Raw genomic sequence first — 26,068 nt, 5'->3', positions numbered from 1 at the left:
TGCTGTAAAGGGTTGAAAAGTGGGATGAAAGGTTGTAAGTTGTTGCAAATATTGTCATGTTTAGAATTTTTAGAATTAGAAGCATAAAACTTATATTTTAGGCTGTACACTTATAAAATAACATATCATGACACCTACCCACAGGAGGAAATTTTGGATATTCTACCCCTAAATGGGTGAAATAGGGGTTGAACGTCCGTATGGAATTTTTTGAGTTAGAAACATGAAACTTTATTTTTGGGATACTGATTAAAAATGAGTAAATACGTATTTAAGTGTTTTTTCATATTCTACCACTAAGGGGGTGAAATAAGGGTTGAAAGTTTTTATGGAAGTCGTCATTTTTTAAGCTAAAAATATGAAACTTTATTTTTGGGATACTGATTTAAAATTATTATATACGTATTTAAGCGTTTCTGGATATTCTACCCTAAGGGCTGAAATACACACCAATGTGGTATACAAAGAGGTATTACATTAACGTAACATTTTAAGTTAATTTGTAAATATATTCATATTCTATCTTCATATCTTCATAGCTAGTTTAAATATAGAATATAATATTAAGTATATGCCCTAGATAGTCTATTTATTGGGAAAGATTATAGATTGAGAACACAGACGGTGAATAGTATCATTTCACACAGTTGAAACCGCGCGGGGCATATAGAAAATAATATATACTATAATTATCGATGTCTTAATTATACAACACCGTGGTCGAGCTTTTGTGTAAGCCTACTGGGTAGCTACCCCCCCCCTCATACCGCATATATTTTCCCACCAAACGGCAATACTTACAATCGTAGTGTTACGATTTGTACTAGACAGTATAACCACAGGAACAAGGGATATAACATCAAGTTTAGTTAGTTTCTAAGGCTGGTGTATGGTATGGTACGGCATTTATGGTATGAGGAATTATAATATATCTTCAGTATCAATATCTATAGGGTAGGGGTGAATTAACATCAGGTTGACCATTAGGCAGTCCATCTAACTATATGACCATATAGGTATATATACTTCTATTAATATATACGCTAAAATCAATCCACGTAGATTTTAAAGTTTTTTATTAGGTACGTATACATCTGAAATAGTAATGAAGATATAATTTAGAATCTCTAAAGTGTAACATTTTTTTGTATCAATATCGAATATTACGCAAGTTTTTCGAATAATGAAAGTTAGAAGCTAACGATGAAACGAAAAACACCAAGTCACTGTCTTGATACCTCGGAAGGGCCGCAATCACACCGATTTGTCATGGCGACGTGTGGCTACATGCGGAACGCCTCGGAAAGAATGATAATGTTGCATTTAGCTTTGAATTCTTCGGATGTTTCTCACAAACCTTCATTTAACGACAGGGAATTTGTTGAGATCATTAACTATAAAAGTATATCAAGTATTAAAATGACTAATGGCTACCACGTACAAACACGTTGCGACGTTATGTCGTGGAAGTCAATGTTAATCGTTCATAAAATTTTTTGTAACGTGTTTATGTGTGGTAGTCCAAAACCTAAACAACGCAGAGATATATTTGTAACAATATTCTCCAACAATTTCGATTGTATTGAAGATTTTTTGGTCACTTTGCAAATAACGTGACCGTTATAGTAACAAATAGTCCGCAGTCAACCCAATTGGTTGGTAAAGCCTTTCTATTCTATTGAGGGAACGTTTAGCACTTCATTTCAGCACGACATCGTGGATAATTGATTGGTTGATTTTTCGTGCAGGATAATTTAATATCAGTACCTATGAGATTTTATTGGTTGAAATTTGTGACATTTTTGGCCAGTTATTGTGGGTACAATCTAAATACCGAACCGGTGTTAGCTTTACATTTAAGTTGTAACATGACGATTAAAAAGTGCTTTTACGTAATAAGACAATTTGAATAAAGGATTTGATTTTGATTTATAGCAACACCAACAAAATACATCCTGATTTTATTTCATAATAAAACATAACACGAATTATAAATAGGCATATATGAACCGTTAGTTTATGATTAACAATAATTAAATACAGATAAATTATTATCAAATGTATAAATTCCAAGACAGATGTAACGTTGAAAGCGTCAGTGTCAACCGCTGTGACACGGAAGCTTGCATAGGATTTCCAGTTATTAGATCATGAGTCGGGTAATTAAAACTATTATAGTTTAGAATCTAAACGTCGCATCTGACCTGACTCTAGGTATACTTCTATATTTATTGGACTTGACCTAAAGTTTATATTGTAGGCTGCTTACTCACACCGATAATTCTTCGACAAATCTAAAGTCGCTCAGCTCAGTTTCAGCTTCGGTACCGAAATTCTGGTAAGTATTTTCAGTATTTTAGGTTATGTGTCAATGGGCAAATTGCATACATATAGAAGGATACCTACTGAGATTGATTTCATGTGCTTAATTTGTGTTTATAATTCATCTCGTGCTCGGCGGTGAAGGAAAACATCGTGAGGAAACCTGCATGTGACTAATTTCAACGAAATTCTGCCACATGTGTAGTCTACCAACCCGCATTGGAGCAGCGTGGTGAAACATGCTCTAAACCTTCTCCTCAAAGGAAGAGGAGGCCTTAGCCCAGTAGTGGGAAATTTCCAGGCTGCTAATGTATCTAGATCAGCGTTTTGTATGATAAACAAAATAATGATATTAAAAATGAGGATTTAAATATAATGCACCAATAATTCTATGAATTATAATCGGAGTAAAAACTTCATTCTTATAAAATATACAAATTTGTATTTTCCGAAAAATTTATAGATTCAAAATATAAATGGCGCCAAGCGTGTCGTAAAACCAATAATATATTATAAATATAATCATAAAATTATGTAAATTCGATTAATATATAAGCAGTATACAAGAGATAGACAAAAGTTAATCAACTAATACCCAATTTGGACAGAACCGTATCTGTCGATCACCTACGCGATACTAGCCGGATGCTTTACTCAAATCGTACGCCTTACAAATACGTTTAGAAATTTACGCCAAATATAGAAAATACCATAATTGCGTCATTGATCTAGCAGCTTGCCTATAATGCAGCAGATTCCCAATTTCTGGGTTCGAATGCCAAGTAGGGACGTTAAAATTGCACTGGGTTTTTATGTAAATGAAAATAACAGTTTCTGAGTATTATAAGATTATTATGTGATTGACCGCTAATGCTGAAATCAGTCACAAGTACAGCATACTACTACAAATAGTTGGTTTAAAAAAGCCGGACACCCTACATTATTGAAGATTTTGTGTCTCAGTATTAATAGATGCGATAAAAATATTAATAAATATAAATATTGGACATCACATACATTACTCTGATCCCAATGTAAGTAGCTAAAGCACTTGTGTTATGGTAAATCAGAAGTAACGACGGTACCACAAACACCCAGACCCAAGACAACATAGAAAACTAATGAACTTTTTCTACATCGACACGGCCGGGAATCGAACCCGGGACCTCGGAGTGGCGTACCCATGAAAACCGGTGTACATACTACTCGACCACGGAGGTCGTCATTCGACCACGGAGGTCGTCAAAAATATTGTATGTAAAATCAAGATTTGTGATTATTGCTAATCTAATATTTATAATGAATCTTGTTAATTTCCAATGAAATATAAATAAAATCGAATGTACATATCTCGTTTGCGAGATAAATAAATAAAAAGTAAAAAGCCTAACAGAAGTCGGGTAAGCCGGAATCCGTAAATTTTGGTCGGACACGCACTCAAAAAGCCTAACTATGTCCGGCTTTATCCGGACGCGTGGCAACCGTAACTGCAAATATTCATATAAGATTACTGGGCAAATCGAGAGCTTATTCTTAACTAGAAGACCAACTGCGATGATTGTTCTTTTGGTCTAATTGACATGTTTCTTTTTTATCACAGCGAGTAAGTAATCGTCACTGCTAAATATTACGTTAACTCATTTTCCATTCCATTTTTGTTTTTATTCAATAATAGCGACGCGCCCCGGCTTCGCACAGGTGCAATGCTAATACTTAATATACATACTACAGAATGTCTTACAAAGTTCACAGTTTTTCAGTCATTACACAGCACAAACCGCTATGTCCCTGCGTTTTAAATCTGTAATATCTTCGAAAATATTAATTTAAATTACATGCTGTAAAGGGCCATATTGATCTATATTAAATACCAATTTAACAATCCAAATTAAGTATGGAAGTATGGATTGTTATGAAAATAAATATATGAAGTGTAATGTCGGTGTGTATTGTGTATGTATATTATATTGTTACATAAATAATAAATAAATATGATAAAATAATAAACTAATTATAAACACAATAATAATTCACCTACGTACCTAATAAAGTGCGAGTCGGACTCGGGGACCGAGGGGACCATATGTAAATTTATATATTATATTTTATAGTATGTAAATAGCTCATAGATCTACCAAAAGGGAACGATGCTTGAAGATATTTCCCTTTTTTCTAGTTTATTGTGCTATAATAACTATCTTCATGCCAAATTTCAATTTTCATCCGTTTATTCCCTTGGGAATTCCGAAATATCTTAAAAATTGTTTTTAGTTGTTGTTATAACCTACTTGCATGCTAAATTTGAAACCCCTAATAATTATAGTTACGGAGATAGAGCTACTTTGGTTCGAAAATATAAATCCCATTTATTCCCTATCCCGTGGGAATTTTGAAAAATCCCTTCTTAGTGCACCTCTAGGATACTCAAGGTATACATGTGCCAAATTTCAAGTCTCTAGGTCCAGTAGTTTAGGCTGTGCGTTGTCTGTCAGTCACTCAGTCACTCAATCACTCAGTAACGGAAGAATTTTATATATATTGATGTAATTATTTTCACGTATCGTTCAGAAGTAAACGTACTACAAAGTATATATTATACAGGTATATATGCCTATTCAAACGACGATTGGGCAAGCGAGCAAAAAATGTCTTAATCTCAAACAGCTATATATATGTACATCCAAATAGCATAGAACATTTTTATTGTTTTTTTATTTTAGAGGTGGCAAACGAGCAGGATGCTCACCTAATGGAAAGTGACTACCACCGCCCATGGACGTCTGCAACACCGGGGGGCTTGCAGGTGCGTTGCCGGCCTTTCAGGAAAGAGTACGCTCTTTTCTTGAACTAAGTTTGTTATACGAGACTCAATTATTCATGAGTCACCTGAATTTGTGGGACTATGTTAACATATATATAACACACACTATACAACTGCGTCCGCCTTGGAACTGTGATAACTTACAGTTATAACGTGAAAGCTCTAAGTCAATTGGTTAAGTGGTTTTGTGTTGATACGAAAAATCAAACAAAACTTGCCACTTTATAGTATAAGTTTCCTTTTGTTTGATTTGCGGTACCACTAGCGATTCGGATGAAGACATTGGTGAATGAAGGTAATATGTTACATTTCGTAAAAAATAATTTTATGTCATAACACCTTCATATTATGACATAAAATTGTTTTTACAAACTTTTATATATCACCTTCATCAGCTCATGTCTTCGATTGTAACTAAACGTTTCAGTAAATTTACCGCGAACCTGAACTTTATAGAATAACAACGAATCACATCGGTTACAGTAGGTGTCTATTTTATTAAGAACTGTTTTGCTTGTCTCGTTAATTTGAGATGCTGAATACAAATCGGGGTTCGTGTCAATAAAAGGTATTAAAATTTGAAATAAATTAACAACCCAGAGAAATAAATCGCAATCGGTCAGAAGCATATTTCCCATGTAAATAATCATTACAAGTGGCAGTACAGTGACTACCCATGACTTTAATATTTGGAAAATACCACTAAAAAGTAAGTTTCTGATCAAATATCTTATCGAGAAGGCTAATCCACAAGATGGTGGATACGTCGAAACTTCTTGCGACACAGAAATAATTTCTGACGTGTTCCTTCGATTCTGACAAGCATGAGAACACAGAACATGAAAAGTTAAGTTCTGCTTGTCTGCGATATTAGTTTTCTAAATGTTTTGTTCAGTAGACGATCGCAAAAACAAAGATTTCGTTGCTCCGTTATATAAATCCATCCTAATTTCGTTCTACCCACTTCACAGATACGACGCGTGGGTTGTTTGTAACAGGAATGGAAATTCGACAACAAGGTTAGCAATGTTAATAACCAAATAGTTAAGTGGCTTGAGACTAAAGCTTCTATATATAAACAGTCATCAAATATATTTTGTTGGATAATATTAGTATATTAAAATATAGCTTCGTTTTTGTACGTTACATATTACGTAATTATTAAATAAATCATTATCTGTAAAAAAAATAACATTTTTCTACAGAGAATAATTTTTATTTATTTAAAAGTGTATATATATAATTCGAATATTCTATACTGAACATGTGAAAAAAATCATAGTAATATAATATAAGCAAATAGTTCTAATTCTGTATTACATATAACTTCCCGGCCTTAAATTCAAAAAGCGGCCTCGGCATTAATTCCGGATATTTTGCTCGAGACACAGGACATATTCCTTTGATGGCAGACGTACTTTAATAACATAGCATTTATAATATTCGGAATTTCTTCCTTCGACATCATTGTACTCAGTGCATATATAATGACAAAAAACCGGACACGTAAATGTTTGTCCGGACACAGCCGTCAACCAAACATGTACAGCTACAGGCAGCACCTGGTTACCCTAGTTGTACACAATGTCAAAGCTATACATAATACAGACTTGCTACCCTTATAATCTTCATAAGTTTGAAAGAGACGGTAGCAGAGTATTGTATTTTCGGCCCTTTCAAATTATTTTAGTACGAATATTTCGAAAACTTAATTTATGTTGTATTACGTTTTGGAATATAATAATTAAATAATTGATATTTTTCATCACTTTCGATTCTTAATATTATCATATTTTTATATACTAATTGGTTAATTTATTTAAGCAGAAAAATCTTCAGAGACCGGGGCGTTATCAATTTAAATAATTACTGCGGATAAAATTACAGAACAGATGAGTTCTATCTTATACCTTTAGCCTTTTCGACAATAAAGCTGTCGATTTTAACAGTTTAAGGGTCAACGAGGTAATCGTAAATCTGTAGCTATCCGCATTAACGACATTTTTTATGTGAAAACCTATTGGCGCGGGGTAAGACCGACGCACATGCCTCGACGGCAAACAGTATGATGCTCTCTTATGCGATCAAGTCCTCTCTTGACCGTCGCTTACTTCTTGATTACGTGTACGTGGCGAGTATACTTACTATAAAATAATCTTCTCAATATCACGCCATTTCTATGGTGCTATTCTTTTATAACAGTTTTTTTAAATATAAAATAGTTACCCAATCTGGCGAAAATTTCACTCGATGGTCACCACTACCCAAGGACATTAGCACTATATCTATGTATTTTAAATATTGAAAAAGAGTAACTATTGAGTTTCTTGCCGGTTCTTCTCGGTAGAATCTACACTCCGAATCGGTGGTAGTTTCACTTTATATCGTTTGTGAAATGACGATTCAAAAGTGCTTGTAAAAGCCTACTTGAATAAAGACTTTTTTTGTGACTATTTGGAATTTAAAATTCACACCTTTAATTAAAACCAAGCATAAAAACTAAGTTAGTACAAGATCCCTTAAGGCAATAATTACATAGACCTAAACCAGCAATGCTCTGTATAATTATGATCAAAACGAAACAACAAATACACGGATTTATATCGGTAGAAGAAATAATAGGTAATATCTACCGAAATGAGCTTGGACAAAGGTCAATTACCAAATGCTTTTGTTAAGTCACAAGTCGTGCATAATCTCTTGCACGAAGACGAACCAGTTTAAAAAAAAAGTCTCGTCACAATCTGTCCTTTTATTTTAAAAATGTGGGTCATACGAACGAGTTCTGTAATTTAATTTATTAAAAGCTAAATGATCTTAAGTTATCTTACGACATTCCAATTACCTCGTATGGCAGAATTCTTGTAACATTAAGGACATCGGGTCAGAATGTGGAAATATATATTAATAACATTAATAAGCCTTTTTAATAACGGACTCTCGTACAATATATTCTCTTTACATCTCTGAAAGATATATGTTTCAATAAGGTCAGACTAGCTCAATATAAACTTATAAAAAGAAGGCTTGTCATCTTTAATTTGGAATGAATGAAAATCAAAATATATGCTATTCAAATAGGGTTTTACAGCCACATTTCAATCGTAATATACGGAATTATATTAAATAAATCTACCAATTCAAAATTTAGACGATCTCCTGATCGTATCGAAGATATCCTTATCTTTATCAAAATATTATTTTTTCAAGTAGGCTCATAAAAGTACTTTTGAATCGTCATGTCACAGTCTTAAAATAAATTTAAAGCTACCACCTGTTCGGAAAGTAAATTCTACCGAGAAGAACCGGCAAAAAAACTCAGTAATTACTCTCTTCCACCATTTTAATTAGAGTATGTCAGTAGAGAACAATAAAATTTTTATATAACCTGCCTAGATATCAATGAATACTAAGTCCACGCACCTTGTATTGAGTAATATGCCTTATTTATTATATTTATTTTGCCATGTGATGTTAAGTGATGCTTCCCTTGATGGTTCCCTTTAACGCCTCCAAGCAATCCCTTTAATGCCTTTTATCAGAACTTCATAAATAACCTATACGAATTCTAAAACAAAGTCAATGAAGATATCATGCAAAATGGACGAGTATAATGAGAACTTCATAATTTTTAACAGTAATGAATATATCAATAACAGCTAAAATGTACAAAGTATGATTCTGTGTATCATTAATACTAATATCGGTCAAATCGAAACGGATACGATCGTGGGAAGCATTAATTGGCAACCATTGTAACAGTGTTTGAACTGTACCCACGCTAACTTGGAGATGCTACTGTATATATCTATTGAATAGGTTGCCGACCTTTGCAAGTTTGACGAAATATTAGCAGGTAAAAAAAACATCTTTAAGTCCACTTGCTACTTGATTTCTACTTAATATATTGGAACCGCCAACCTACATTGGTGTACCAATGTGGAATAATCCGAGTACTTATCCTAAAGATGAGAATTTCTGGGCATTGCAAATGAACATAACCATATCTTTTTTAGTCGTCGAATGATCCTCTATTTAGTACAGAACTATTGAAGGGTGGTCTTAAATTGAAATTAAATTAATAACCAGAGTTTTTAATTCGGTCTCATGACTTACAAACTTAAAATACTTGAGACGAGATATAAAACACGAGATACTTGGACAGTTTAATAATTCAAGTAGACAGATTTTTTCTCTTCGCTCTATATCAAAAAATGCAAATGTCATCTCATTTGAATCGAGAACCAGTGAGCGAAAATTTCGAGGATCCGCGTTATGTAAAACATTTTAAGAGGAATGCATCATATTTTCATTTTTTTTTTTAAGATAACAAAATGCAGGGTAAACTTTAAAGAAAAAAAATGTGCCGTTCCCTTATTTTAATTCATTAATGTTTTTTTAGACATGAAGTAAACAATTTAATAACATACTTAATCTTTCCGGGGCGAGGGTTTAGAGCAGACCACAAACAAAGGGACCGGGGCCGGTAACGGAACTATAGCTTGGTATAACCCACTTATAAATTATTCTATCGCCAAACATCAATATTCCGTATTACTGTGTTCCGGTTTTGTTGTTGTAAGTCGGTGTAATTACAGACACAAGGGATTTAACATCTTAAATCCTATGATTGGTATTTCACTAACCGAGTGTTTATACTTTGCAACTGCAATATTTTAGACGAATGGACTACCTAAAACATTCAATGAAAATTAACAAAAAAAAAACTTGACGTGAGCATACTCTCAACAACTTTCCTGTTCAAGCGGCATACACAATAGTTAAACAATGACCTTGAATCGTATCTAATACAGAGGACAGAAAAAGCGATATGGAAACGTCAATTGTTCAATCGTTTAGCTTATTGAAGCGTAGACACGTGCTGGCGATTAAGCGGACAACATTGGAATCGATCCCAAAAGATATCTAGAGAGATCGATGGATAGAAATCTGGATACAATAAGATCTTAAAATGATCAACTATTCATATATATAGCAAATTAAATATGCTACATCATTTATAAAACCAACAATGAGACTATCAGATATAATTAGAATAACTCAATACCTGCGCTTTAATTATAAAGTAATGACATCCCTAACTCATTTATATAATTGCATCATACCAAGAAATACAAATAACTGCACACATAGTGCTATTGCGGCTACGACAAACCACAAACAACGCTTCAGCCTTTGATATAGGAGAAGATATCCGATTCTAAACAAATAACTAATAATAAAACTTTCGTGTAGTATCTACAAGTCTTGTCCGTCTTGCATTGTTGAACATAATTAAGATAGTTCCTTAATTATCATTCAATCAAATATAAACGGACAAGGTGATAGTCGTTGATTATATTTAAAGAATCTTTATTGTACATCAAAAGATTGACTTCTTGGTCCGGACCTATAGGTATAAGAAAAAGAGGAAGACCAGTGGCACGGTGGGCCGATAACATAGTGCAAGTGGATGGAAAAACTGGATGAATATAGCTTGCGATGGAGACCAATGGCGAACTCTATGGGAGGCCTTCACCTTCGAGACGAGGGGTTCTTTTTAGCTACACATATATGATAAAAAATTCAATTTAAAAATAAAAGAAAAACAACATACTTAGATAATAAGATTATACTTAAGAATATTTTGTTTTCATAATTTTTTGTATAATTAAGCAAGAGATATAAAGCTTTTTTATTTTTATTTATTTTATTATTGTACATCAGTAACTATTCGTTGTTGAGTTACTAATGACAAGCCGTTAGTTTTTGAATAAGCCGCAATGACAATTTAAAAAACCGTGTGCAAAACGATACGTTTTTTTTTTTATATAGTAAAAAGATATTATTAAATGAATGTGCTTGTAAGCGTCTACTTGAATGAAGTATATTTGATTATTATTTACAAATACATATCTTACATTAGATGGTTTTTAAATTATTTTTTGTGTTCGCCAAGTGGTCCAATTTCCATCATGATGATCATTATTACGAATTTTCAAATTTCGATTGACTAGCTAGTCCCGAGAATATTATTACTTTTGTATTTCTATAAAACGTTTATTAAAACCCATATATATTTTTGGTACCCAGTGCCTCCTTTCATTCAATGTATATAACTTACGTTATTTTTGATGAAGGCTGTAAAAATCTTACATTAAATTTTAGATGAAAGCTAGAAAACTTTCTAATATTACGGACAATCAGATACGAATGCAATAAAACATTCAACATATGAATACGAGTCCATCACGAGCAATTATTACGACGAAACGTGGCCATTGGCACAATTTGTCCGTTATGAATCATGTCGCGTTTCTATACAACTGGCCAATTTAAGGTCACGTGGAAGAATAAAGCGGATTCCATAATTTGAAATTCAAAAAACATTTGAATAATTTTATTCTAAGGGATTTCAAATTTTTTCAGCAGTTATGTCCTACCAGTATCAAGTCAGAATGTGAAAGGAATTATTTTTTAGTTCTTAAAGGTTTATGAAAATAGATTTAATTCAGAAGAACTCTATAGGAATAAACCTGAAACTCACAATCGCATCAAAATAACGTATCACTGTATATTTCCAACATTTCACGACTGAGATGTGAAGTCAGTTCCTACATTACATACTGATCTGAATTTGAGCTTGCGTAAAATTGAAGAAAATCTTCTGAAAATATTATTAAAATACACATGAGCATATTTTTAAAATAACCATTATTTGAAGCAGAAAACGTATCTTCTCGAACAAAACTGCTACGTCTGTTTTCTGTACTATATTGTTATGGTTTCAAGAATAAACAACGGCTCGTGTATATGATATGGGCCGGTTGAAATATGTATCATAAATTACGAATCGTATCAAACTTGGTATGTAAATTCATTACGGTCAATGCACCAAGTTTCATTAGACGACGATCCGTTTGAATTCGAGCCTGCACTTTTAAGGGGTAAGCTATCCTTCTAAATCCTATTAATCATCTCGGATATCGGCTTTCTCGTACCTTCTATGTGCATACATTTAGTAAATTGCGACTGTAAGTTTTGTAATATTCAAAGTAAATATTAGTTCCCTAATTCCGTGGATTAATACAATATTAACGTATTGTTTGATTTAAGATCACTGAAAGAAACTAGTGTGTAGTCGAAATTCGATCAAGTTTTTATACTGTTATTCCAACTCTTATTTTTTTTTTTTATTGAACTAAATCCTTTGACAAACAGTATAAGAAAAAAGTACTAATCTGCCTTTGCCTACTTATTTATCAATTTTATGCCATCATTAATAAATTTAAAGGTAATTTAATAAGAAGATGTATTAATTGATATCGAAAAAGGTTCTATAGTATATTTTTTTTTTTTATACGTAATACCACATTCGTTGTTCAATCTTCATCTGCGCCACTCATTAGCTAAAATATTAATATTCATTCAGGCCTGTCAAGACTACCATAATCGACAAACATGAATATGTTAAATACTTGTGCTCCACTAAACATAACCAAGTGCAGAATACGATATAACCTTCGTGACCAATCCTTTGCTAAAGCGGCATAAATTTATTTTCAAGGTCAAAGGCTAGCTTTATAAACAAGACGCATTCATCCTTAAAAAGGCCGTATTCAATCCTGTGATTACCTTATTGCGGTCGAAAATTTACGATGTGTTAAGCATTTAGCAAGATAACACGTCTGCCTTATGTTATTTTTCTCAACACACCAAATCGTCTGGAGAAATAGGGTTAAATTATTTAAATAATAAATATTTAAAAAAAATATTATTCGAGTTCAAATAACGCCTCACTACGGAACGAAGTCATTTTTGACATTTTTTTTTAAGACCCTCAAAATAGTACTATTATTTAAGACAAAATATTATCGTTAACGATAATGGTGATGAAATAAAAAACAATATGGCAGACCACTTTTTTAAAATTTATAAATGTCTACGTATAATAGTAATAGGTACAAAATAATAAACTATTTAAACAATATTAATATCTGGGAAATAACTTCATTAATTTATTTAGTTTGTTACGTCCTCGTATTTACCAAAGTGATTTATCATCATTTAAACACATAACAAACTCGACTATAACAATACGAATGTTATCATTTATGTAATTAAATATGTAATTGAAATGCTATATATGTTCGTTAATCAACTTTGCTTATAATATACGCATTAAATTAAAGTAATAGATTTGATGTAACTAATGTGTTAATTTCATTATTATACAGATAGGCAGACTAGGTAATGTACCGACTGATCTGTGTTTTATAGACCAGCACCTTGGGAACTATGATATTAGGTCCATTGTGCCCGTAGTTACTTACTTACTGGCTCACCCTTTAAATCAGAACACAACATTACTAAGTCCAAACTTTCTCCTCAGAGGCAGAGGAGGCCTTAGCCCAGCAGTGGGAAATTTACAGGTCGCTAATGTAAAAAATGCTGTTTGGCGATAGAATATATATAAAGTAGGTGATGGGATGGATTCTACCCGGCCGGATTTGCACAAAACCCTACCCAAACATAGTTAAAAGATATGATCTTATAAAAACAGAATATAAAATTTCTTAGTTAATAGAACAGCCTACTTGGTGGTAGGGCTTTGTGCAAGCCCGTCTGGGTAGGTACCACCCATTCATCAGATACTCTACCGCCAAACAGCAGTATTCTGTATTGTTATGTTCCGGTTAGAAGGGTGAGTGAGCCAGTGTAATCACAGGCACAAGGGACATAACATCTTAGTTCCCAAGATTGGTGGCGCATAGGTGATGTAAGGAATGGTTAATATTTCTTACAGCACCTTTGTCTATGGGCGGTGGTGACCACTTACCATCAGGTGGCCTATATGCTCGTCCGCCAACCAATGCCATAAAAAAAGCCTATAGCTTTGACCTAGGCGTGTCAATGAGTTACGCCAAAACCGTTTCAGTTTTAGATTAAGCAACCGGAATAACAATTAGTTTTGAATGTTAAGTTAGCCTACAAGTGGTGAAAGGTTGCTTAATATTTGTTTAGCTCACTAAAGACATACTTTTTATATTTCACTGTCAGCATTTCCAGTTTTATTTTATATTATTATAATAGACAGATTAACTAGCAATTGCGCCACCTGATGGTTAATGGTCACCATCGTCCAGACCAAATTGGCTTTGCAAGAAATATTATCCTTTCTTTACATGACCAATGCGCCAATAACTTTGGGGACTAACTATATCAAAAATAGAAATTACTAAGTTATAATGTTTGGGCGGTACCCAAAAAGTCCTACATGAAGCCCTACCGCTAAGAATGCCAATCATTCAAACAAAACCGTGTAAGATATGTGCCCCCCCATAACCGAAATCGAAACCGAAATTTTTCTAACCTGTGTTTTGTATAGATATAGCTATATATAAGCTATATATGTTTATATAGTAAGAATGTAATGGCAGTGCGAGATCTTGAAAGATCTTTATATCGAAGTATTTATTTTAATAGACCAGCTATAACACTAATGATTTTGTCAATATACAAGCCAACTATTACAAGAAAACAATGGCTGTCCTGTATTTTAGCCGAAAACTAAAACTTGGCGACATTCGATAAGGATATCCGAAGAACGTTCAAGATCAATGGTTATCATTGTAAATATTTTTGACTCTAGACTTTTTTTTTAATATTACAATCTGAATCAATATTGTAAATGCGAATATTATAAAAGCGTGTGTTTGTTACGCCTTCACGTCTTAACTATAGGACCTACCATCATAAAATTGCATGTACGTTACTGAAAAAGACATAAGGAGACAATTCCAATATATTTATTTCGTATTCATATATTAAATTCACGGGAACTACGCAGGAGAGATAATATATATATGCTTCGTGTTACCCCTCAAACGCAGGCGAAACCGACGGAAAAACCATGTATCTTTATAAAAATATTATTAAACTCTTTTAAAGATACAGTTACTTGCAGCTTACGATATAAGATTGAATATTCTTTCAAATTTAACATTTCGAATACGATGTCTTATGATACAAGAAATAAGGTTCAATTTATCTGCTTTATTAAGTTAAATATTTAACCATAGAATGTTTAATTGGACAGGTGAGAATGTTTTACTGTCGAGTTAACTGTAAGCTGAATAAAAACGTATAGTTATTTTCAAACTACAGTAAGTTCTTGACGAGTTAAAATGTTTTAATTAATTTATATTATAAGTTCATTTTTTTTTTCATAAATAAATATAGGAAACTGGTAGATTAGTTATCTTTTTACAAAACAACATTATATTGTATTTGTTATCATATACCAACATTTGTAGAAACTAGTGACCCATTTATATGTACATACGTTTGAAGTTTGATAAAACATTAATGTAACTACAAAATAAATTATTTTGTTGGCAGCCCGTCTGGGTACCACACACTCGACAACAATACTTAAAATGGTTCCAGTTTAAATCGCGAGGGCGCGAGGGTGACTACAGGAACAAGGGACATAACATCTTAATTCACAGGGTTGGTAGCGCTTTAACGTTATAAGGGATGGTTACCAATGCCAATGTCATGGACGGTGGTGACCAATTACATTAAGATTACCAAATTGCCAGTACGCAAATCCTATTTAAAAATTAAAAAAAAAAAAAACCTTAATATATGTCAAAGAACCCATTCATATCATAAAACCATCAAAATTATTCAATCACATATAAATAATCACGATTGCATTCCACAAACACAATGGAGTTTTGTCACAGTATCAAAACACAGTCACAGAAAACGTATAAGGATCTATCGATCGACTATCTATACGTCCGCGCGTGCGAAGTAATCACGGGCCACTAGCAATAGTAGCTGCTAAGAGCGGGAAATTGTAAACATCGGACGGATGTGAGAGGGATGTACGGCGACAGAAAGAGACAACATTTGATCTGTTTATACCGCATCGAGGTAATGTTTATATTTTGACATAGATTATATAAAGTTAATTTAGTTATTGTTTCGACTTTCCTCTGAGAGACAAATGCGGACAAAACATATTATTATTGATATTTCATGTTTTTATTAATAAATAGAAATAATATTAATAGGACAATACGACCGTACATATAGTATACATAAAGTATATCACTTAGACAAGTATAAGACATATACTAAACCTCCCCTCAGCATAAATTTTTGTTTGCAATAAAAATTGAATTTTTATTAAAATATTAGAGGAAACCTTGTGTCAGAGGAAGCATGTGTCTAATTTCAACAAAATTCTGCCACATGTGTATCCACCAAATCGCATTGGAGCAGCGTGGTGGAATATGCTCTAAGCCTTCTCCTCGAAGGGAGAGGAAGCCTTAGCCCAGCAGTGGGAAATTAACAGGCTGTTAAATAATATTTTCCACAAATCACGCGTTATAATCAAACACGATTTAATGGAACTGAGTATTTTTTTAATTCAATACTACATCGAACGAAGACAAAAACAGTATGAAATTAATTTGACCACGCTAAAATGTTGCCATTACAAATAATCTCTTTCCACACCAAAAACGATTCAACTCTTATTAATACGAATTACATTGATATAAATTCAATTTTCTCAGAAAGGAAATGAGCCATGTTCCGCTCCGATGCGTTGTCTAGATAATCAATTATGAAGCAACATATAAAAGTTATCTGACTAAAGATTATTTGCGATATGTTAAAGAGTTAACAGTTACTCCATCTAGCGGTTAATTATTTTAAATCTCTACTAATAAACGCACAGCAAAACTACTGCGTCTAGAACGCTGAAATTTTGCACAGGTTTATTTTTTAACGTAAGTATTCACTGAAATAAAATGCATATCTATACTAATATTATGAAGAGGTAAAAATTGTTTGGTTGTATGTAGAGATTATCTCTGGAACTAATAAAATAATTTAAAAAACAAATCAGTGGTTAGTATGCTGGCCGTCCGATACAAAACGTTTAAGGGGACTACATGAGCTAAATGCAAGTTTTATAATGTAAAAAAGTATATGATCCAATGCAGTAAACCAAATGAAAATTGAAATGAAACATGAATATGAATGAAACATATGATAACAAAATGAAAATATATGATAATCTTCAGGATACATGCTAGTTATTTGTTATTTTAAAAACATGATGTAATTAATTTGGTACGATAGAAAAAAATCACAAAATTACCTCTAAAAAAAATCTTTTAACAAATAATAACTATACTTATATACATTCAATAATTCTGGTTTTTTGTCAGATTATTCTACAAGCAATATACTACTTTACCTTTGTGTTACTTTTTTAGTAAAATCAATAGATTTTTTTAAAATCAGATATTCTTATTTTCGAACAAAATGCGTACGCATGTGTGCCTAAACGCCGTGTACAGACATTGCCGGCCGAAGCCTGATGCTATACAGACGTGTCGATCTTTTCGCCGCATCATTAAGTTACTAGTTACTATTTTTTTGTAATTTTAATTGTAAATTTATTGTTTCATGTTTTCTTATAATAAATATTATTCTTTCTTGTAAATAAATATATTAAGTTAAAATAGTGTAGTAGTAATTAGGCATTTGTTTTTATATTAACATATTTGTTATAAATTTTAATTGTGTAAATATGGGAAATAAAGTGAAACGCGTGTGGAAAACTGAAAAACTTTTATGTAAATTAAGCGCCGAACATACATATGAACGATATTAAAAGGTAAGAGTATTTTATTAGTAAACATATATATTTTTTTATAAATTATGAATATTGAAAACATCTATTAGAAAAAATGTGCAATCAGTTCGCATAGAATCAGATTTTTCGAGCTATTCTTTAAATATTACGATAGAGTATTTGGTGAAAGTAAGGAAAACATCAATTGAGAGTGACAACATTCGATCCCCATGAACTTGAAGCAATATGATATTTATCACTAAAAGTACTATGGGGCATATTTAGATACATATTTTTTAATCACATAATACATATATTTATTTTTTACAGAATAAAGAAAGTCGAAAACAATAACACGGAAGCTATTTATATTGCGTAAGAGTTTAATTTTATCGATTTTGTTTATAATAGGAATTAAAGTTATGTATGAACTAATTTTAATAATAAAATAAAAGTATGGTCGTATAAAAAAAAAATGTAATTGCTGTGAACCAGAGAACTCGAATAATTAGAAGTGTCATTTGTACGTAATTCAAAAATTTTAATTTTTTTGTAACGTCCGCCATATTGGATTGAATATGGCAGCAATTCATGAATCGTGCATTGTCATCGAGACTAAATATGTGTGTCAACTTTCAGCTCCATAGCATCAGTGGAAGTGGGTATAATATTGATTGCAAGATTCCAGGACATATGTATATACATTCATACATACAAGTGACATTCAATAAAAAATTTTAATAAAAAAATTAACACTAAATATTTTTTTTTGTAGTACCAAATATAAATAAAAATATTTTAAGTTTAATTGAATCAGTTTTATTTTATAATCATTTGTTAACTAACATCGAAAGAAATAAAAACAATTCTGTTGTCCTATCTATTTTTTATGAGATTTATGATTGATCTTACTTCGCTCGGTTTGGCGCCATCTATAAAAATATTCGGGCGTAACCTCGTTACCTCGCTTAACCCTTAGTTCCCGGGCTTGCCGTTTTTGTCGATTTTGTAAGTGTGTGCGTGCGATTCTCAAGGGCACTTAGCTCTTGTAGTCCTCTTAATGTAAACCCGTGACGTGTAGCTAGTTCAGAAGTAGTAAATTCAATTATTACATTACATTTAAGTCCGTAATACCTACACTTATCATGGATTAGGGTCAAACAATTAACTTCTAATATACAAGGTAGCACAGTAGGTCGAACACGTGAATCATAATCGCACGATCCCAGTTCGACTCCGAGTAGACGTATTTAGTATCTAAAATTCATCTAGTGCATGTATTGGAACAGCGTGGTCAAATAAATAACAAGTCTTCAGCTCAAAAAAAAGGGAGGACTTAGCCGAATTGTTACAAGTACAGTTCAGACCAGTCTTATGTACTCACTAGTCACTTATTTAAATCATTGACACAACTGGGAAAGGAACCGATATTACTCCGGGAAATACATCATTGTAATTAAGCAGATAATTTCATTGAAATTCTTCTTAAGCAAACGTAAAGACGATTTAATAATTGCATAGAACTTCTTTGTTATGACAAAAATAAAGAATGTGTGATTTGCGAAACATCATATCGTCGAGCCCTTATAGGATTAAAATAAATATATAGGATACTATTTAACGCGGTATCGCTCGCGTTTTAGGGAGTTGGTCTTCAGCAACTAGACATAAAAAATAGCCTATGCACTTTTTTGGAGCTTCATACTTACTGACAAATTTAATCAAATTCAGTTCAGTAGTTTGGCTGTGAAAAAGCAACAGACAAAGTTACTTTCATATTTATAATAATACTTTATCCAATAGATACAGTTCCAATATTAAAGAAGAAGTAGAGATAAACAAATCTTCATGATCATCAGCATGATCAGCATGTATCAGCCTGTATTATTCCACTGCTGGACGAAGCCTCGCCCAAGGCGCGCCACTGAGCGCTGAGGGGTGCATGTATTTATTTATAATACAATAATATTTTACTAAACGAATTAAATCCACTTCAATTTGACATCTAAATAACCAATAGAAGCTTCGCCGACACTCAACCCGCCATTTTTCGGGAATCCATAATATATAACATAAAACAATCATTCAAGATCTTGACCAATGATGTGGCGTCAATTAAACGTCAAAATTGTTTATATGTCTTTAGTCTTCTGTGGTTGGAATAGTTTATTATAAAAGCTAACAGTAATATAAATATAAATTTCAGTAAGTTGCTTTGTTGATTTTACAAGTAACACAAGTTTCGAAGATCACAGCTCATTAGTGCGATCCTGTAAAAACTCACTTCGTATCTCAATCGTGAAATATTGACAACCGACTTACAATTAAATAAATTAAAATTTGTAATTATTATAGTAAATGTCGCATATCACATTCTAACATTTCACGCTCGTGTTCTGAGGTGAGTTTCGAGTTTCTTCTTACAGAATACCTCTACAACTCAGTGCCACATCTAAATATACTTTTAATCATTGACAAAGTTTACATTGTGACAAAACTTTTATTGAGATGAATCCGGTGCGAGAGGAAGCGGCTGTCGTGTCACGCGTGTGATTTAATAATTGTCGGTTGCTAGGTTGCGTTCAACATTTAGAAGTTGAAAAATTTTCAAAGCGTGTAATGAGCGGCAATCAGAGATACTTTTATTTTTTAATATGTGCTAAATATGGGGACAGATTGAAGATATGAAGTTTAATTTTAAATGTTTAATATATTGATACTAAGGATTTGGTTTCTTATCATAATACTAGTTATGCTTTGCTGTTTTATTCGGATTAAATCTGTATTCCTTTGATTATAACAATGTGTAATATATAGTCTTAAAATCCAATAACATTAAAGAAAACAAGACAACCCTCTCTAACGTTAGTGTCTACCAATGAGGCAGTTCTATTTTTTTTTTTTTTATGTTAGAGGTGGCAAACGAGCAGCACGCTCACCTGATGGAAAGTGACTACCACCGCCCATGGCCATCTGCAACACCGGGGGGCTTGCAGGTGCGTTGCCGCCCTTTCAGGAAGGAGTACGCTCTTTTCTTGAAGGTTCCCAAGTCGTATCGGTTCGGTAAAACCGCCGGCGAAAGCTGGTTCCACAGAGTAGTTGTGTGAGGCAGATTTAACTTGGATTATCTTGTAGATTTTAAGGGCTAATTATAAAGTCACAGATACCGAGGCTCTGAGTTCAAATCCAAGGTCAGACCGATAAAAACAGTCTAAGGGTTATTCTAAGAAATAAATCATAGTAGCAGTTGAAAGCGTGTACACTCCCGCGCCTCGGTAAGCAGGTTGGTGAAAATGTTGGTGCTGCTCCTGAACTTTTTCCAGTCGTGTCGGATTGTATTTCAACTAGAAGAGTGACAAAGCCAATGTAAAAACAGCCAAACAGGCACAAGGGACATAACATCTCGGTCCCGCACACCATTGACGCCGGTGGCCACTAAACGCTACAATCAACGAGTCCATAAAAAATGTGGCGGCGTTTTGTGTTTGTGGCCGGTGGCTCGTTTGTGGCGACCCCTAGTTCCAAAGGTTGGTGGCACATTGACGATGGAAGGGATCGTTAATATAATTTACAGTATCAAAATGTCTACGGGGGTTGTCTTCTTATCAGCTATACTGCATATTTTAAGTGTAGCTCGTTTAATAGCCGTTTACGAGTATTATGTATATATATATATTAAAGTAAATATTACAGATATATATAATGATTAACTAATTACTACTAATCATTAACAGACAAGTTGAGATTACGTATCGGTCAATGATAAGGCACTTAAAATATCACATATTAGTTCTTGTGCACATTAATATAATATTTATATAGTCAATTAAACATAATAAGCGTTATTAGCGCAATGGTTGACAATCAGGCTAGAGATATGAAATTGCAGATTCGATCCGAACCGATTGGGCTATTGTTGTCGATAAAAAAATATATCAAAAATCCTCACCAATCCTACTTATGCTAAAAAAATACTCAAGATGATCGGTTACAGAAAAGACATTAGTTTTTCTGATAAACTATAATGATCACGTCTCTTTTCTTAACACTAAATTATTTTTGAAAACCATATAGGTACTAGGTACTATAAAAAAAAAATTATAGCACGATTCAAATATTAATTTTTTTTTTTTTTTGGTTTCATCAATTAACAGATTAATTCAAGAGGAAGGTTTATACGCGAAATACTTGGCTATTATAGTAGGGATAAACTGACAATATCAACATATCTAGCCGGAAAAACAAGAAAATTTTATGTTTGTTTTTCAATCGAAAAGTTCTATACAGATCCTTATTCTAGTCATATTGTATTATTATTATATTTAAAATTCAGGCAACAGAGTAAATTACAAAATGAACTGACACCTTACAAAAAATAATTTACGTTCCCATTTAAAGAAGAAAAAAAAAAAACATGAAAAGTACAAAATAAAACTTTATCTGATATTTATAATGAAAACAAATTATACTGAAAGACTACTAACATTAATCATAAAATAAAAAAACTACATATGAAAAAATAACTTAAAATCGTCACATTTAAGTCTATTTTTGCTTGCATTTACAAAGACTGTGCATAGTCACGTTGTACGTAACTGAAACTCAGTAAATTCGTGTGCCCTATGATTTAAGAAATAAGGTTGAAAATCGTATACGTATACAAATGCACATTTAGGTCGCTACTTAGATAAAGTACTATCTGTAGGCTGCGATTACGTCTAGAACTAATTTGTTTCACGGCGGGGTTAACTGAGGTCATTCGTATATCTTAAAAAGCTTCTGTTTATCGTAAACTATATTATAGTTGAGGATCTTCGGTTTATATTTACTAAGACGCTTTAGAAACGAGACCCGCCTTTGAAAGGGTATAATTAATTATTTAACTAAGGGTATAAATCTGTATTAAAATAATGTAAAAAAAAAATTCTCAATAGAAATGTTATTTATTCTTTAAATTTCTAAACAACAACTCATCAACTTCAGAAAACTTCATGTTTCTATGTCGAAGCTGACGTCACAAATCGAGAGTCAAATTACGAAGACAACTCAAAAGAACTCTAATTCGCGAAAAAAATTACGCCATGGTTACTTTCTTCTTGACTTCCATACAACTACTGACGAGCTAAATATATAAAATAATAAAATAAATATATAAATATATTTACAGCACAAAACTTACAACAAGAAACGCCATCAAATTTAAATTACCTGAAAAAAAAGTAGAAAACATTAATTTTCATAAAACTTTAATCATAATAAATTATTTTACAGTACATAATCGTATATTGCGTAATTAAAGTGCCTTTTAAATTAACCTACATTCAAAACTGCTATCACTAACTACCGTAATAGTTGAGTGGGTAAATCGCATGGGTACTTTTATATCAAACTAGCTGTGCCCCCGACTTGACCGACGCGACCGCGTGCGTGCTTAAATAAAAGTAGCCTAAGTTACTCCTTATTACATCAGCTATCTGCCAGTGAAAGTCCCGTCAAAATCAGTCCAGCCGTTCCAGAGATTAGCCGGAACAAACAGACAGACAGACAAAAATAGTATAAAATGTTATCTAGGTATATGTACCGTGTATACATACATATGCTTTTAGTAAAACGCTACTAGTTACTTTAATATTACAAACAGACATTCCAATTTTATTATATATATACTATTGTTATAGTATCAGATAATATGTTTGGACTCCCAGTTTTGCCCAGGCTGTTTGGTTGGATGGTTGAACCGATACTTAAATCTGAAATGAAAATATGCCAATTTTATCACAAGCATTTACAGGGTGTGACTCTATTATGATAAAGTGATTATAATTATGAAATTTTTCTTTAATTATTGTAATACTAGCTGAAACTGGTGCTTTACGCGGGACGTTTATAAAACTTAACCTATAGCACACAAACTATCACCTACTTCCATTTCACCTATTCGAATTACAAAAGTGAGTCATTAAGTCCTTCCCCGGGACACAAACTATCTCCACGCCAAATTTCATTTAAATCGGTTAAGCAGTTCAAGCGTGAGACAGACAGAGTTATACAGAGTCTTACATGGTGTTAGGTTTAAGTACATGCCCGTCTAGGTATGTATCACATACTCACATATTCTACTGGGGGTAGGGCAATACTTAATGTTGTGATCTGGTTTGGAGGGTGAGTGAGCCAGAGTTAAAAAATTGTCCCAAGTGATACGCCGAGATGGTAGATAGAACACGACGATTTCAAGCGATGATAGCAGGTTCATATTCCGAGAAGCTTAACAGTAACGAGACGTGTCATTTGACACCCGATTGAAACTAAGTCGTTTTCATTGTATATTATATATTAATATTAAAAAAACACACAAATAAATAAATTAAGAATTATTAAACGACTAGCAATAAATTTGCTATTAAAGTTCCGTGTGAATTAAAACTAAATATAAATTTAAATATTATTATTACACGGATCCGTATATGTTTTTTTTATTTTATTTTAGGGAAACAAACAATGATGTGACACTTATGGCATAAAAATATACAATATTAAATACATCAGCTAAGTTTCCACTGATAGTAATAACACAGTTATTAAAATTAAAAAAAAAAAGACTAACATACATAAAATCAAATAGGTAACATTATACAATTTATGAGATCAATAAAGGGAAATCTTAAACAATTATGAATAAAGTTAAACATAATTAAACGAAAAAAATCAAAAAAATAAACAAAATATAAGGCATTAATGGCTACATTGGTTAATTATACATGTCAGAACATGTTGATAAAGAATGTACAGAACCGCATGAGAAGGAAAGGTAGGCTGGATAACGATATTTTTCTTACGTTGCGATTTCTAGCTCTATCGTAAGCCGCGACGGTAAATTTCGTTCCATAAATAATAAACCATGCTTCATTTACCTATATAAAAAAATTACAAAACAGTTTATATAGAACTAGCCGTATACATAGGAAATCTCATCAAAAAAACACCACAACGGTAGTCTTTTGACGCAGCATATGTTATAGCATTCTCATGTTATAAAAAATGGACCACTTGATGGTAAGTGGTCACCACCGCTCATAGACATTGACGCTGTGAGAAATTGTAACCATTCCTTACATCACCAAAGCGTTATCAACTTTGTATACACATAGAAAAAAAAAACAGTTTTAAAACGCATATAAATTCGTGATATTTTTTTTCAATAACGCGGAAAGGAAATTAAACGCGACTGGGAATTGGGGCATGAGCCGTTCCATATACCGACGAGTCATCATACCACATAAGGGTCTTGACATACTGGGTGTTTATTGGGTAGCTCTCGTCTAGGCCCTGTCTATTATATCACAATTTAATAATATATTACGAAGTGTAGTTATCACTAGAAGTAGAGCAGTTTTGTCAAGTTTTAAATTATTCTGTCTGTTTTCGATTTGGTCCCTGGATGGTTGAAATCGATCTCGCTTGGTCGAACTTTGATTGGAATCGCCCGTACGAAGTTAGGACTGCTAGTACCTTTCACAAATTAAAAAAAAATCTAGGTACCTCATTACTCCATTCTTTTAATACAAAACATTATTTATCGATAACATTTTGTAACGATGATATGATATAAAATATATGATATAAACATGATATAAAACAGTACAAGAAAATCTGTAGAGTCAGCAATTAAGACATTCCCAAGCTTCCAGAGATGCCTATTGAAGTTAGACACTTAGCTCAAATGAGACTAACCTAGATACTGGCGAAAAGATTGTTCCGTAAGACTATGGTGCAACCTGAAACGCTGGTAGGCGAAAAGCTTCTTGTTAAGGAGGAAAATCGATAAAACTCACCAAGTTACTAGTCCCATTTTTTCTAAAAATTATATAATACATCTCATTATATGGTGCTCTGTACAGGTATAGAATATTTTCTTTTTCGAACCTTTAGTAATTTTTCTTCGACTAGTAATGAGTATGTTATACTAACTGCTTAATACGTTACATATTTTAAATATATTTCAGTATCATAGCTACCATAGAAAGGTGAGCTAATATTATCTATGAACAAATATCCACTAAATCTGTAAATAAACAACATAATGAGGCAAAATCTTCACTGAAATATTATACTTCAGTGTGAACACGGCGTTATTCAATATGAAACATTGTACGAAGCGCTTATCAAGCGCAATTTCAAAGAAAATTAAGAAGATTTAACATCTGATACTAAAATATTGGATGCGAATTCGTGAGATGAAATCATAAACAGAAATTAATCTGAGT

At 32.6% G+C, this 26,068-nt stretch overlaps 1 protein-coding gene across 3 annotated transcripts in view; it reads right to left on the bottom strand.

Moving 5' to 3' along the window:
* The window catches only part of LOC113404908 (protein enabled), an 85,695-nt gene that overhangs the window by 39,187 nt on the left and 20,440 nt on the right, over positions 1 to 26,068 (bottom strand). The window contains exon 1 of one of the 3 annotated variants that reach the window (XM_064219310.1): positions 15,844 to 15,977. The exons of 1 other annotated variant lie outside the window; for it this stretch is intronic. The gene's annotated coding sequence lies outside the window, so the exon portion shown is untranslated. Of the gene's footprint in view, positions 1 to 15,785; positions 15,978 to 26,068 lie in introns of those variants that run through there. One more of the 3 variants, XM_064219309.1, reaches the window with a different exon arrangement.

This window comes from Vanessa tameamea, chromosome 27, assembly GCF_037043105.1.
Source record: "Vanessa tameamea isolate UH-Manoa-2023 chromosome 27, ilVanTame1 primary haplotype, whole genome shotgun sequence".
In the NCBI taxonomy this organism is placed as follows: Eukaryota; Metazoa; Arthropoda; class Insecta; order Lepidoptera; family Nymphalidae; genus Vanessa; species Vanessa tameamea.
The sequence above is the reverse complement of the archived record's forward strand: the minus strand, read 5'-3'. Positions and strand labels throughout refer to the sequence as shown.